This window comes from Alligator sinensis, unplaced genomic scaffold (genome assembly GCF_000455745.1).
Source record: "Alligator sinensis unplaced genomic scaffold, ASM45574v1 scaffold628_2, whole genome shotgun sequence".
NCBI classification, from domain to species: domain Eukaryota; kingdom Metazoa; phylum Chordata; order Crocodylia; family Alligatoridae; genus Alligator; species Alligator sinensis.
Window position 1 is genome coordinate 4,480,127 of NW_005841833.1, and position 5,733 is coordinate 4,485,859.

At 41.3% G+C, this 5,733-nt stretch overlaps 1 protein-coding gene across 6 annotated transcripts in view; it reads left to right on the forward strand.

The window, feature by feature from the left end:
• CLIP1 (CAP-Gly domain containing linker protein 1) overlaps positions 1-5,733 on the forward strand; it is an 83,082-nt gene continuing 77,349 nt past the window's right edge. For 5 of the 6 annotated variants that reach the window (XM_025199065.1, XM_025199093.1, XM_025199102.1 and 2 more), the window contains exon 1: positions 1-126. The gene's annotated coding sequence lies outside the window, so the exon portion shown is untranslated. Of the gene's footprint in view, positions 152-5,733 lie in introns of all 6 variants that reach the window. The other variant, XM_025199071.1, reaches the window with a different exon arrangement.

Genomic DNA, 5,733 nt, shown 5'->3' on the forward strand with positions numbered 1-5,733 from the left:
GTCGGAGGGCCGGGCGGGCGGCCGGGCGCTTCAATCCAGCCCGCGCGACAGGAAGTGCAATGCTGTGACACCGTCTCGCTTTTAGAGTGCTGTCGGGCTGACGGCACCCTCATCTCTAAGGCTCACGTAAGTGCAGGTAGTTCAGGTGAAGGTGGGTCGTGTCAAGACACACACACACACACATACACGTGTGTGTGTATCTGTATACACACAAATGCAGACATACATACAGACACACACACATACATATAGGATAGAATTACATAATACATACTGTATACACCCCCCCCCATACATATAGGATAGAATTACATACATACATACGGTACAGACACACACATATAGGATAGAATTACATACATACATACTATATAGGCACACACACGCACACACACATAGGATAGAATTACATACATACTATACACACACACACACACACACATTAAACTGTAGCAGTCAGCCTGGTTTTGTTAAATCCTGCACCGCATCCGAGCGTTGTAGAGGTGGGGGGGGGAGGTCTGCGATGCCCTGTCTGGTTGTTCCCTTCCCCATTGAGTGCCGGGTAGCTCTCTGCTGTGCGCTTCACCAGACCAGTTTTAGGTCCTGCTTCTGGAATTGCTTACTCATGGCCTCAAATTGCTACGTGCGAGTTGTTCTGTTGATGTCAATAGAACTACCCACTTAGTAGAGTTAAGGATGTGCATAAGGCTGCGTAGACTTGGTTTCTATTTACAAAAAAAAGGCATGTTAACGAGCAGCTTTACTAAAGGTGACGTTTTGTTTTCGTTAAACTTATTTTGTTCATTTCTGCTTAAACAGTCAAAGCATCTCAGGATTCATGTTTAGGCCCAGCTTCTCAGTGTTGCCAATTCTGCTGATTTTTATCAGGTGTCTTGTGATCATTGGCACTTTTCCTTAGAGCCCTGGGGTGAGTTGACTATTTGTGAATATGAGCTTTTGTGTATTTTGTTAAGGCATTCCTAGCCTTTAAGGTTTTGAGCAAAGCGTAAAGATGTGCACACCAAAAAGTTCTTTATGGTTTTATTTTGGGGGATAAGATGATTATTTTTTTTAATGCTTGTGTTTGACTCTTTTTGCTATAGAGCATAGGTGTTAAATATTTCGAGGGAACGTTTTTACTTTTACAAACTTATGGGGAAAGTGTACTTGCAGGATCATTAGAACCCTTTGATGCAGAGTTTGGGTATTGGTGGCGTGGAGGGGGGGAGAATCTCCTTTCCTGCCCAAATATTGATCTAGCTCAAGCTGTCTCGGGTTGTGACCATTGACAGTGTCCAGTATCCAGGACAGCTTCTCTCTTAATGGTAGGTTACACTTGTTCGGCTATTTTAGTGGTTCTTCCTTTATTCTGTTAATTATTCCAAGGTTTTTTTTGGAATTGATTGTGAATACCTCATTTTAGATCTCCTTTCAGAAGAACTTGAGTCATCAGTCTTCCGTGTGGAACTGTTCCTGTTCTCTTTTTTTCTTCTGTCTTTGTCTGAAAGATTCTGGTCAAATGCTTTCCATATAACCCTAACTCAACTTTTCTAATGCATGAAAATGATAGGTATGCATGCTAAAAATGTTTTGGGATCCTTACTTCTTGTTTTCTTGGATAAGCATTTTCAGAAGTGCCCTTGCTGGATGGGTTTCTGTTATTTAATAATAGGTGTGTGTATAATACTGGTTCTGATCTCATGCCCTGAGCTGCGCTCCAGTACTTAATGGAGTAATTGAGCTAGTCTGCCTCTCTTTATGAAATGTCCAAAGTCAGTCTAGCAGGCACTCTTATGCCAGCTGCAGCTCGAGGGTCAGGGAGGTAGTAAGGGAAGTGAGGGGGAAATGGTGAAATGCCTGCACCCTACATTTCTTCTACCTGCTGGCAAGCCTCAGTTAATAGCTTAAAGTTGTTATAATCTTTATCGCTTGCTCAGCAGTTCTTGATGTGTTTGGGGCTCTTCCATACTGCTTCCTGGAGACAATTCAGTTAAGAAATGACAGATGCTAAAGACTCAGAGCCGGTTGGAGTATTATAGACTGTCTCTCTTAAATTTTCAGTTGAACCAGTATACCCTTGTAGCTGAATCTGGCCATCTTTGAAATTTGGATCTGTTAAAGGAGAAGGTGATCATTTTTGGATACATTAACCGTTGTTCTGGGGATCTTTTAAAAGAAATACTAATTTCTCCGCAGCCAGAAAATATTCTTGTGATCAGTTTTCATAGTATAAAGAAGACTTGTGTAGGTTAGTTTACATCTTAAAAGTACGTTGCTGCAGTGCCAACATCTTTCTAACATAAGGTCTCACCCAGGGTAACTGACTGATACTGAGCTTGAATCTCAACCCCTTCTGGTCTCTTAGACTAAGAGTAGACCTCCTCCAGGTCCTGGCTTTAGACCAGTGAGTCTCAACCAGGGTGCCACAGCATTGTGGGGGTGCCTTGAGATCTTTTCAAGGGTGCTGCAGGGTGCCACACAATGTTAGCACAGACAGATGTGTAAATATGATCCTCATGATAAACCCAGAGATCTCAAATAAGAATCTGTAGTGTTAAAACCATTCTGACATGCTGTGGCTTTTTTGAGTTCTTTGCAATGCAGTAATTGCTCTATTATTCAGCTGTAGTTAAAAAAAAAAAAAAAAAATTGAGTGGACAACTAAGAGCTGGTATTTTCTGAAGGGTGCTTTGCATCTATTGAAGGATGTCTCAAAGTTATCAAGAGGTGCCTCAAGTCTAAAAAGGTTGAGAACCACTTCCCTAGACTTCTGACATTTCTTTATCATGGAATTGCTCAGTTCAGCTCTGAGACTGGGTCAGGATTGCAATCCTCAGTGTATCAACTATTATTGCCTTAGCAGGGCTGCCTTATGTCCTGCACTTGCCAGTTCTTTTTCCTCTGGGAGCAATGATAATGCTGAGTACTAACCAAGCAGTTTAATTAAATCAAATTACTTATTTAGAGTAAAGCATATAAGAGCAGGGCTTGAATTACAGGGGAGCTTGGTGGGGGTGAGCCCCCACCCCATAAGAGATGAGGCCCTCCCCCATAAGATTTGAAAATCATAACCTGGGGGGTCTCCGATTTTATTAGGGCATTGTAATGGGCAGCCCCCCCCTTTCTTTTTTGCAGACCCCTCCCCCTCCAAGAGTCAAAGTGTAATTCAAACCCTGTGCTCGGGGTTTGTAAATGATAAAACAGACTGCGCAAATGTCTGTCTCGCCCGGTGTCGAGACATCCTCAATAAGGAGCTCTTGGTAAGTCTGAGTTTTCTGTAGACCCTTTTGAAAGCCCTACAGGCTGGTTGGCATAGTCCATTTCCTTAATTAAGAAATGTGATTTTCTTCATAGAAATTCTTAGTGGGGCAAAACTGGGCCTGCATCTTATTTGGAGACAGGCTATAGGATACTTGAAATTGATATCCTCTTCCATTGTCTTGTAATTACCTGCTGACTGTTTGTTCAAAGGTGGTTTATCCAGGTCCCTTGTGCTGTTTCTGTGCTTTTTCCACTCCCCACCAGGGCCCAGTAAATTCAGTCATACAAACATATAACGAGCATGTAAATTATACAGTCCACCTCAATTGCTAGCTTACATAGCAGCTCCATGACTATCACAGCACTAATTTAAAAGACTAAGAAGGCTGAGAGTTAGGAAGGGAGGGAATCTTATTTTGACAATAGTATGAATTGACCTAACCACTTTCTGTGCCCCAGGCCCAAAAATCTATCTGTGATGTTTGCTGTTGCTTCCTTGTTTTAGTCCTTCACTTACAGTTACATCAGTTAGATGCCTGGGGACCTGGATGTCCTTGTTCAGACATGTTCTGTAGTTGAGAATAACGGGAAATGGTATTCTTGAAGCCAGTTCCCACCTTCTGTTTCTAAATCATTTTAATCTCTAACTTCTATCAGAACTTCAGACTTTAAACAATTGAGAGATGCTCAAAGTGATGCAAGTCAGGTCTCTTCATGGACTGAATGTACTTATTATTAGCAAGGAGGATTTTTTTTTTTCCAGGAGCCTACCAAACTCTGTAGGTAAACAAACCGGCTGTGTGTGTAAGTGTACAAATGTAAATATGCACACAGAGTTAAATGTAGGACTATAGCAAGTCCTCTCTTAGTGACTTGCAGAATTTTTCATTCTCTTTGCTCTTCACATAAGATTTCAGGAGGAAGTTAAGGGAGGTTGCTATTTAAAAATGGGTTGCAAATGGTTGTTAACTTATATTAATGGGATCAAAGATCTTTCGGTTGGTTATGTTCTCTCTTCCGTTTGTTTTATTGTTATCATTCTGCTCCTGGACTAGTATTTTATCATTAGGACTAATTGTTGAAAATAAATTGTTTCGGTAATTCCATCCCCAGTTATAGGTAGGAAGAGACGCCTGTTTTCTGCAGCATAAAATGCCTATCTGGGAGGCTGAGATGCTTTACTGGAGTTCCCCTTGGAAAGAATAACTAATTCTCATTGAAGGGTTAATATGAATTGTTTTCTAGGTTGGAAACCAGGAAAAAGTTCTTAACAGTTTCGGACTGTCTGTATGGAGTGGTGTGCACTGAGAAGAAGGGACCCTGTAGCCTTTTAATAGATGATAGCAGCCGTGGATTTTATAACATCTGTGGGGCCTTAAGTAACCAAGATTCTGCATTAACAACTTGAAGCAGAGTGTTATAATTTACACCTTGCTTTCTGCAAATTTTAGCTTTTGATCACTTATCAGTTCTTCCTTTTGTTAATTAAAGGTGGGAACTTTTCTCAAAATCTAACAGATTGTCTTCAAATAGCAACATAGCATTGCAAATAATTACTCATAATGTTGTTAGCCAGAAGCAATTTTTATCTGCTGCAGACCTCTTCAACTTTCAAATGTTTGATTATTAAAATGGGAGTGTCTAATTGTTTGTGCTGGTCCATGGACTGGATTGGGCCAGCATGCCTGGATCTAGATTGCATTGCCTCCATCCAGCTCCTTATGCCAAGCCCAGGGCCCTGTACCACCCTGCACCTCAGATCTAGCATGCAGGGTCACAGCCAACAGGGCTCCCCATGGGCTGGATATACACCAGGAGCCAGATCTGCCTTGTGGGCCAGGCCTTGAGTACCCCAGTCTAAGCCTGTGGCCAGGTTGTTTAAGATTTGTAGCGTCCTCTCAAGTGATCATAATAGTGTGAGATGCAATTTAAACTTTAGTGTCCATAAACAGAGAATGATGGAAGATAAAGTTGAAAGGGGCGTTGAGGTCAGTTTGTCTGTTCACTTGATCAACTGTACCTAAACAGTTGCTGGTAAATATCTAACATATTCTTAAAAATTTCCAGTATTTGGGATTTCACAGACTCCTGGGTAATTATTCCCATGCTTAACCATTCTCACCCTTTGAATGGTAATTGAAATATCTCTTCCTATAAATTAAGTCCATTACTTCTTGTGCTGTTTCCAGTGGTCACAAGGAATGGTTTATAATGGTTCCTCTTTGTAGTAACGCTAACACATTTGAAGGCTGTTACCGTGTCTCCCCTCTAATTTCTCTTTGAACTAAAAATGTTCTTTCAAACTTTCATTGTAGGTCATGCTTTCTAGACCTCCTATCACTTTTACTGCTCTAGATCCTCTGCAACTGGTTTATATCTTTCTTAAACCAATACTAGATATAATACTCAAGCTGGGGCTTTACCAGTGCTAAACAGAGTGGAAGGACTACTAAATGTGTCATGCATGTGGCA